Source organism: Bidens hawaiensis, unplaced genomic scaffold (genome assembly GCF_021521415.1).
Source record: "Bidens hawaiensis isolate Kalapana, Puna unplaced genomic scaffold, B.hawaiensis_p1.1 tig00014284_1, whole genome shotgun sequence".
Lineage (NCBI taxonomy): Eukaryota > Viridiplantae > Streptophyta > Magnoliopsida > Asterales > Asteraceae > Bidens > Bidens hawaiensis.
In genome coordinates this window covers 464492-474778 of record NW_027492229.1, presented here as the reverse complement: position 1 = coordinate 474778, position 10287 = coordinate 464492, and the positions used below count along the sequence as shown (strand labels likewise).

Below are 10287 nucleotides of genomic sequence, written 5' to 3'. Positions count from 1 at the left end.
GGTATAAATGTGTAAGTATAACTCGTTACCTATTAAAACTAGAACTAACTCTGCGTAGTTGATTTTTAGTATGCACGTAGATGGATGATAAAAGACGGTAAAGGAGCTTGGAGTGCACGCACGTCTATCCACACGGCGCTGGCATCCAAAGAGTTGTTTTAGAAAGAAAGTATTATGTAAATGTAACAATATTTCGTGGAAGTTTTATTAAACTCTGATAATTACGCCGTGTTCAAGTGTAAATCCAACTGTTAGTAAGGTGTCCAGGTCCGGAGCCTTACATTGAAATAGAAAAATCCATATCTTTTATTTTAAGCAAAAATGCTTAATGCTAGGAAATTAATGGTTTAAATTTTGACCAACCTTAATGTTTTGATAATGACTTAATTAAGACAATGTAACATAAAACGGTATTAGTTCATCATTGTTGCTTTATGTCACACATATGTCCTTTTACACTTATTGATCATCATTAGTCACAATTAAGCAACATAAGACTTAATCAAGACTACAAACATTAAAGTTGAAGATTTTAAAGTTAAGAAACTTAAAAAGCGAAAAATAAAGTTGGTCAAAATAAGTTGGAACTCCCGAAGAAGACTAGAATTTACTTGGGAGTTAGAGTCAGAAATGAGAAAGAAATACCCACATCTGTTTTAACGAATCTCGAGGATGAGATTCATACCAAGGTGGGGAGGATGTAACATCCCTGAACTTTCGGGCTAAATTTGACAAATACAAAAGTTAAGGGACTAAAAAATAAAAATTTTGAAATTCAAGATCCATAGCACTACATGATGGATCGAGAACCAACTCATCGTAATACACGATAGATATTTCATAAAAACCCAGGAAGGGCGGTGTAGCACTATGCAACCACCCTAAACCTTAGGTCATCGTGATATGCGATGACCAGACTAAGTAATCGTGACACGTGCCCAACCACGTGTCAACATGTGGCAAAACGTGACTAGCTATGTGGCGACACGTGGTAGGTCTACATGTCAACGAATCAAGCCTAGAGGGTGGCGTCGTGCTACGCGAGGACCATTTCTGGCATCCGTCGTAATATGCGAATGATTATAATATTCAGAGGCGGTTTATGGCGTCATCGCGCTATGTGATGGAGCTTATTTAACCCATCGGGATAAGCAACCAGACCCAAATTTTCTCCTATAAATAAGGAGGTCGGGCTCTGCATCTAAGCATCCTAACACACCTCATAAATCACACATTTAACCTCGAAATACGTGCAAGTTTTGCCTTCATTCTACCTCAATACCTGATGATTAGTAGGAGTGCTGCCCGCCTTAAGCCTAGGAATTCTATCTAAAGTACCCACATAAGCTAGGGGTTCTGCTTAAGTGTTTTATTGTATTGGCTTAGACCCTAGTCGCTTATACAGCCCATAACTTGATCAAACATAAAGTTAAATATAGTTTTTCATAGGTCGAGGGTATAGTTAAAATATTGTTCTTTATAATTTAGAAACATAAAGTTTATTATACATGAGGTATAGTTAAAGTAACGTTTCTTCTTGAAGAAGAAACCTAGCATATGTGTTTTTTCATGAAGAAGAAACATACCACATAATTGGTAAACAAACAAAAGGAACTAAAGACTCAACTGTTTTATATAAACAATTAATTTGTCAATCTAAAGGTTATGCAATACAGACTAAAGATCTGAAGCTAGATCTTTGATCTAGTTATTTACAAAATGTTATTCTCGTACTATAGGTCCGAGGTAACATTCAAGCATAAATCAGTGGAACACACTAATCATAACAAAGGTGAATACGCTCAAACTTTTATAACTCTTTAATCAGGTCATTAACGGTTTACATGGGGTTATGTATCCCTAAAACTTTATAAACAAAGGTAATCATTGGCCTCAGCTATCGTATACATTTTTGTCTCGATCCTTACATATATGGTTAGTCGGTGGAAACACCGCACCATGATTGGTAATTCATCCGCCACATTAGGCCGGATCTAAGTAATATTCGAGTGGGGAATAAATCTTATGTATATTGGTAGTTGTTAAGTTCTCGAATGTTGCGGTTTTTGTTGAGTCGTTTCGAGTTGAGCTCGAATTTATAATAGTTATTCAGAATTTCAGAACTTAGTTATTTCCTTTGCCATGATGATGGGCCGGGTCACAAGATACCCATAGAGAATAAGTAAGTATATAAATTATTTTAGTGTCAACGTGTTCACCAGCATGTGTTGCTGACGTATTTTATAAACTATTTTACAAGTAATCAGGAATAGATGATGGGAGATAATAATTAGCCATCAGACGATCTGATAGCTCAGATGAATTTTTTTATTATTAAAATAATATAAATTATGGTTATGAGTTAAAACGCTTTTGTAACAACTATCGGGTGTTTAATTCCCGACTTTTGAAATATATTAATATTTTAATCAAAGACTTCCGCTTATTAACCTTAAACTCTAATAAATTTACAAAACAGATACCAACTATTGGTCACACTTCTAAGACCTAAGTCAGGGTGTGACAAGGGAACACACTATCCTGGCATAGTGTTGTTTTATATTGGGTTGGGAACTCTATTTGTACATAGAGTTAATTAGTGGCGAAGGCTCACTATCTTGATATAGTGAAATTAGAAGAAATTATAAAGCCAAGTACTTCTTGTGCTTAGTGAAGAAGGTGATCACTTCCTTTGGAGCGTGATACGTTTGTATTGGCGATCCCTATGATTTTAGGGAGATAACTAGTGAAGAAAATTCTCGATTGAGAATCGGGTAGAGGACGTAGAGTGAATTAGTTAAAATTCACTTGAATCTATATAAATCCGGTTGTGTTATCTCTAACCCAACTCTTTACTTATTTATATATGCTTTTATAAGTTGTGAAAAGAGCTTAGTAAAGCCATTAGCTCGCTAAATCGATTTTAAATATATGAAAAACTATTCACACCTTCCCCTCTAATTTTCTACACTAAACATAAAAAAGCCTTTAGTATCTCTCTAATCTATAACAAGACTAGCACCACTCAAAACACAATTTCTTCTTTTCAAGGGCAATCTAATCTATTTTTAATAATGCTAAACCAATATTCATCATGGGAGTCGAACCTATAACCTCCAAGGATGAGAACTTATTTTTATAATAAACTCTCGTATAGACACCAAAAAATGAATGCTACACGAATTTGTTAGCATATGAATGAAATCTAAATGAACCAATTAACAGCTTTGCTTCTTATAACTTGTTTACAACAAGAAATTTTGAAGTGATCACACATTTTAAAATAACATCTATCCCTCCACTCCTCTATATTGTCCTAAGATGTCTTTTATTTTTTCCACTTGTTAGAAGAAAATTATAAAATATGCTAATTTATACTTAGTTTCATATACATACTTGTTTTTTTTTTATATTCCCGATTCCCCATATGTCACATGAAATAACACAATAAAAGTGACTCATCAACAAATAGTCCCACTCCTTGTGGCCCAACCAACAATTATAAAAACGGAATGGGGGGTAGGCCTGAAGTCTACCTAGTTGGCTTGCCGTTTACCGTTATAGAAGCGGAATGGGTATGTTCAGTTAAACGGTTACAAATCGGTTCCTGTCTTGTCTTGAAAGTCCAAAACAGTTCCTAGCCATTGATTACCAACCGGCTTCTACTGTACTTGCTAACAACCGGTTTTGGTTTGATTTGTTACCGGTTAGAATTTACGCCTCTAGTTGCACCTATGGCCACACAGAATATGAAATTTTTATGAACTATCAAATATTTCAAAAAACAATTATTTAATTGGTTGCAGTGATTAAATAATCTATTAAAACTTATATATAAAATACTCTAAATGTAAATAACTTTCCAAAGAATTTATATATTCTATGGATTAAATAGGAGAGGACCACAAAGTAAGTAGTCCTTGTTTTTGAGTTCAATAGACAAATGGTCAAAAGCATCTCCACATTTAATTTAGCCTGGTACTGAAATCAATGATTATAAAACAAGTCTCACTCTGTTTATTTCTTCCTACCCTACTTTTGTTATTATTTGATGCTTCTCTACCATATCACAGATACTAGACCCCATTTGCATTCATTGCTGGTCCGGCTCCATCTCCAAAAGAAATGTAACATACCAATTTTTCAAATGACATTCTAACAAATAAATATATGTATAATAAATCAATATAGTATGTACCCACTATATACAAAAACTCACCAAACATGGTCAAAATTAGTCCAATTCCAGACATGTTGCATGTCAATGGTCAAAACTAGTCAATCTAATGGCAGCAGTTAGTTTTGATTCTTATTTCTCTTCTTCAAAACCATTGATATGATATCGATCGTTTCCCGGGCCGCATAATTACCACCCAAAAGCCAATCCAAAGCCTTGGAAGCTGCATCTTTTTCAGCTTGTTTCTTGCTGTTACAAGGACAGCCAGTGATTCGCATCCCATTGAATTCACAAACCGCCATAAACTGGCTGTTTGACAAGCTAGTCGTGTAGGTTGGCGCATTGTATCCCGCTCTAGCAAGTAATGTTTGGAGTTGACTTTTCGAATTGTCACCTCCCGGTCCACTCTCTAAAACTAGTGGCGGTGGTGGTGGCAAAGGTGATCTGCATATCACCTGGTGGTTGTATACAAACCTGCCACTGCATTGATCCTCTGAGAGTAATAACTGTATGGCAGACAAAAGGTTGTGGTGGGATTGTAAGTTAACTTTTGGGTTCATTAACTTAATCTGGAATAATTCATTAAGCTCTCGTTTTATAGTTTGATACATTATTGCCACTTCAGGTTCCATGAAGAATTCAAAGTATCCTCCCAACATTTTCATGTGTCCCTCAACATCGCCTATTGATATGTTTCCTCCAAATAGGAGCAGCATTGAATCAGATGCACCTGTTGAATCTTGAAGGTACAGAGTTGACTTTGACTTTTTTGTTGAAGACCAGCCATGGGTACGGTATTTTAGAATCACGCGCGTTAACTGATTTCTGAAGTAAGAAATAAGAATATGAGAAGAAAAACATATCAAATTTATAGATGACGACGATGATAGAAGGTATTTAGCTTACCGAATGTAAACACACCGAACCGTCTTCCATTGTTTTAAGTGAGAACGAGTTGTCCTTGTGCTGGAAATGTATTCATGTTATTAGACATAAAGATAGGATTAAATAATGGAATATTTTAATATAACAAATGCTTGTAACTACCAGAACAGAGCATACTCCTGGATACAATCCAGAACAGATAACTGCACGGATGAGATTTTCATCATGGCTATAAGTGTTGTAACTGCTAGCCTTGCTGTCAATAAGACGAACACTTTTAAGCACAGATTGAAATTCCCTTCGAAGAGAATCAATAGTTTTCATTGATTGAGGAGAGAGGAAGTTCTTCCAACAGTATTTATAACCGATTTTCTTTCGTTCAGCTACTTTCCAACCGTTGTATGCTCGTAAAAGGGCAAGATGGTCACTAAATCCATGGGAAAATTGTGCTTTAGCAGCCTCTGCCAACTGTAAAAGGCATTAGAGTTATAATATTATAAAGTAAGCATTTAACTGTGTGATGAAACAGGAAGGATAATGGGTAATTAACCTCCTTCATTTCCAAAGGTGCGAAGAAAGGATCCCTAACAGTAAGACCAGCCACAATGGTCAATATCGGGTCAAGGCAGTTTAATAGTGCACCCGTTACTAGCATCTTTCCATGTTTGGGCTCCATTGGAAGATTTGCCAAGTAGCCACCTGCAACGCCTCTAGTTTAGTAAACTTTGTAAAAACACAAAATTTAAAGGCAAAACCGTTCATGTGATCAAAACCGCTCCGGGTTGAAACGGTCATTTCTAGTACATGCTGAGACAAACCAGGTCAGGCTGGATTGACCCACAACTAGGACTGTTAAATGAGTTGTGTTTGCAAGTCGAACCTGAAAATCAAGACGTGCGTGAACTTGAACATGACACGACACGTGTATTTGCTGGTTGACTCAAACATGATCTGTTTAACCCGGAAAAAGATATTTTATTTTCTTTTACAAATTTTTACTATAAAACTTTAAATTTGCGCATTATTTTTAATTTTTTTAAAGCAACTAAATTTAAACTATGCCAATTTATTCTTAAAACTATAACATTTGACATCAAGAATTCACAAATAGTTAAATTTATTATACAAACCACATTTTAAACAGGTTAATGCGTGAACCCACCAGGTTGACATGAACACGATCCGAAACTGACCCAATCACATTTAACTAAAACAAAACCCAAGAATTTCATGTTAGGTTCATGTCGTGTTTTCGTATCGTGTCACAAATTCACATCCATATTTGATCATTTTCAAACTGTTATGAAATAGTTAATGTGTCAATTATGGTTTAAAAAATATTATAGTTACATTAATAATCTTTATCATAGATAAAAACGACTTCGGAGGTTGTATGCACTAAAAAGTTAAGTAAACTATGAGTGACTTTCAATTGTCAAACCATTTGAAAATTGACCAATTGACCGCTTAGTTATAAAAAGTTGTTTTGGCCCCTTTGAAATAGAAACACAACCTAAACCAAACACAACCTAAACCGACCCAAATATAAGTAAACTGGTAAAAAAATGCAACCACTGACAAAATTCAACATACCCAAAACGGTCATTTTTTCATTCTCATCCAAAGCACCAATTAGCTTGAGGTATTCAATAGCATTTTGAACCTACAAACAAAGGAATAATACTGTTAAACGTACAAAATTATGCAAATAAACTCTTCACCAATTATGAAGTTAGACTGAAACTGATCGTTAACATTACCGCTAATAACTCAGGTGAATGCATAGCCCTAGATAAGAATCCAGAAATACTACCAAGATTCAAACTTTTGATTTGCAGACAAAGGGATTCCAAAGGAGTCCTCAGGATTTTTGGCAGTTGATAATCAGCAAAAGAATCATACACACAGTTCGGAAATAAATGGTAGCATTCTCCTGGTTGAACACGGCCCGACCTTCCTCTCCTCTTAATATTCAATAGAGTAACAGTAAATCAATATATGATCTCAAAACTCATAATTTTAATTAAATAACATTTGAAAAGAAGCTTACTTGCTTAACAGAATCCTTGGATATCCAGGAAGGAAGCAAGCAAGGAGTATTGTTAAGTGCATCATATGACGACTCTTTGGCCTTTCCACAATCAATGACAAAAACCAAGTCATCAATTGTGATACTGGTTTCAGCAATATTTGTAGCCAATACAATTTTCCTCACCCCACTATCCACCTTCTCAAATATTAACCTCTGCTCAGCAACAAAACTCGATTTGGATCTCCCAAAACTGAATGAGCTTGTAGCTTCTCCTTTAAAGAGATGATGTCATCCCACCCAGTCATAAATACTAAAATACCCCCGGGTTTTTCATTCTCACAAATTTTGCATAGTAGGTATTCTATGAGGTTAAAATTTAAGCAATCTGGATTCCAGCAGAGCAAAGAGTCTTGTGTCTGTTGACTGTATTCACTGTAGTCGGCAGATCCAAGTGCGTCCTTGTTTCAAATTTACACAAAATGTTATACTTCAGAAACATAATCCATGAAGAAAAGTAAATGTTTATAAGTAATAATTGAATACCACGACAGCTGAAGCAATTTGGCTCTTCCTTTTGTTTGAAGTCTGTTTATTTTGTTTCCATACTTGACCATATTCATCAATTTGATTGTCGGCTGTCAATCTGTATCCGGTTGATTCCAAAATATCTTCCAGAAAATAGGTACGCACAGGATGTGTCACACCCTGCATACAAGGGAAAATAAATAAAAACAAAAATAGAAGAGGCAGTTTTATATACTTCATGCAAAAAGTTTAGATTACCGGTATCTGGATAACTGGAGCACCATTAAAGTAGGAAGAGAAAATTTCGGCATTTATGGTTGTGCTCATCAACACGAGCCTTCGTTCAGGGCGAGAAGGAAGTAACTCTTTCATAACAGTAAGCAGAAAATCTGGCACGTGTAAGAAAACATATTAAAAATACACTTTAAAATCATAAGTTCATATCCATAAATACTGTTATTTTGTATAAGTTTACCTTCATCAATTCCACGTTCATGAACCTCATCAATGATAACATGAGTCACACCTTTCAAATCTCTATCAACCAGCAATCTTCTCAATAAAACTCCACTTGTACAGAACAGCAGGTGAGTGTTTCTTCCTTTCATACCCTCTAACCTAACTTTATATCCAACATTTTCACCCAATTTCTCCCCTCTTTCAATGGCAATTCTTTCAGAGACAGACATAGCAGATATTCTCCGAGGTTGAGTGCATATGATGCTACTTGTGGCCCCGCGTATAGAATTAATCTTGGATTCTAAAATAAACTGGGGAACTTGTGTTGTTTTCCCGCAGCCGGTTTCACCTGAGATGATAACAACCTGTAACATGTGCAATCTCTTACAACTAAATCGAACCACAATTAATTATTGAGAAATCTGACACAAAAGATCTCAAACTCTGAAATACCTGATTCTTTGAAATAGTATTCAATATTGCATCCTTCTCTTTGTAAGCAGGGAGACTACTCCGGAACTCAAGCATCTTCTGACCTTCTGAAGATTTCTATAGAGAAAAAAACATTATTCCAACAGTATCATATATTCATATCCTTGGTAAATAGCAAGTAAACACACAAAGAATAAGAAATGCATGTAAATGACCAGTTAAATCTTGAAATTATATAGCATTGTTTAGGGTTAACTAACCTGCCAAGCTTGTTGCTCCATGTTCAATTGCATACTCTTTCGCCAAAGTGCATTGTCTGATACGCCTTTATTTTTTGGGAATGACTCTTTTGCCTCAATGGGTCTTTTATTAGCAATACTGTCCCTATCAATTGCAGTCGGAAACAAATTATCTTGAGAATCATCTATGCTCTTATCCTTCTGGGAAAGATACTTTCCAAGATGATCATCAACTCTTCTATGCAGAACGCAGTATTAAATAATCACATTCAATATATTTTGATTTAATTAGGAAAAGCATCTTTTAAAAATTATACCTCCCTCTGTGGCCGTTTATCATCGAGGTCAAATTCTGTAATTTGGCAATGGGAGTTTGCTGACAACAATGGCTTTGGCATACAAACGGCTGCAAACAATTATAGTCTTCAAATTACATAAAAAGGCATGTAACAAAGCTGATGGTGATGCCCTATGTAATCCTAAACTAGTGGCCAGAGATGCTATTTGATCGTAATCACGCCTGTCCTTGGACACCAGCTCTTGTTCATCCTCGCTGTTAAATATATGATGATAATACATTATGTAGCAGAAAATACAAGAGCTTTGTTACGCTGACTTGAGCAATAATAAGAATAACGGAAATGCAAGGTTGTTTATGCTTAATTTTGAAATACTCTGAAATGACTAGTTGACTTAGCTCTTGGAAACATAATAAGACTTGTTTTTGTATCCTCTCTTCAGATTTTTGATGGTTTGTTTGTAGCATTTGTTTTATTAGGATCTCTCTACGCTAGTCATCATAATTATGGAAATGTTTTCAAGGTTGTGGTGGTATTTCATTACACAATAAAAACGGGCAACAACTCCTAAGTCGTTTTAAGATGAACAAGTCAATCCTTTATTTTGATATAATATTTTGTATTATCATTTATAAAATACCCTAGAGTGAGTATACACGAATGACAAATATATAAATCATCTTGCATAAAGCTGTTTTTTCACATGACAAATTCTTCCAAGTTGGGGATAAATTTGTTTGGTTCCTCTACACCTAGGACACTCATATAATACTGATTAAAAAAAAATAACCTAGTGATTGAGAGACTTCAAATTATAACAATAAATATTATTGGTAATGTTGAAATATATGCTAATATTTCAATTCAATATCAAACATAAACTATTAGGGTATGTTTGGTTGGAGGTAATGGAATGAAGGAGAAATGGAATGAATAAGGAAATGAAATGGATCATTACCATTCATTTTCCTTGTTTGGTTAATCTATAGGAATGAAATCATTTATTAATTTTTATTGTTTGGTATCTAAAAATATTGTAGAAATGAAATAGAAATAATAAAAACACTTCTATCTCAAAAAAGTGAATACTTTTTTTAAAAAAAAAAAACCTACAATGGCGATGGTGGTAGCTCCGGTGACGAAAATGGTGGTGGCGGTGGCGGTGGTGGTGGCAAGGGTGGTGGTGTCGGCGGAGTTGGTGGTGGTGCCGATGGTAGTGGTGGTGGTGGTTGTTAGGTG

At 35.2% G+C, this 10287-nt stretch overlaps 1 pseudogene across 1 annotated transcript; it reads right to left on the bottom strand.

The window, feature by feature from the left end:
* Positions 1–3974: 3974 nt before the first annotated feature.
* LOC143546189 (DExH-box ATP-dependent RNA helicase DExH5, mitochondrial-like) lies at positions 3975–8935 on the bottom strand (annotated as a pseudogene). Its single transcript, XR_013137566.1, has 12 exons — positions 8771–8935; positions 8532–8627; positions 8095–8443; positions 7878–8008; positions 7638–7799; positions 7113–7552; positions 6823–7026; positions 6656–6725; positions 5613–5761; positions 5225–5530; positions 5084–5143; positions 3975–5002 (listed from the first exon to the last, which is right to left on the bottom strand). The product of XR_013137566.1 is annotated as a DExH-box ATP-dependent RNA helicase DExH5, mitochondrial-like (transcript).
* Between the last annotated feature and the right edge of the window lie 1352 nt (positions 8936–10287).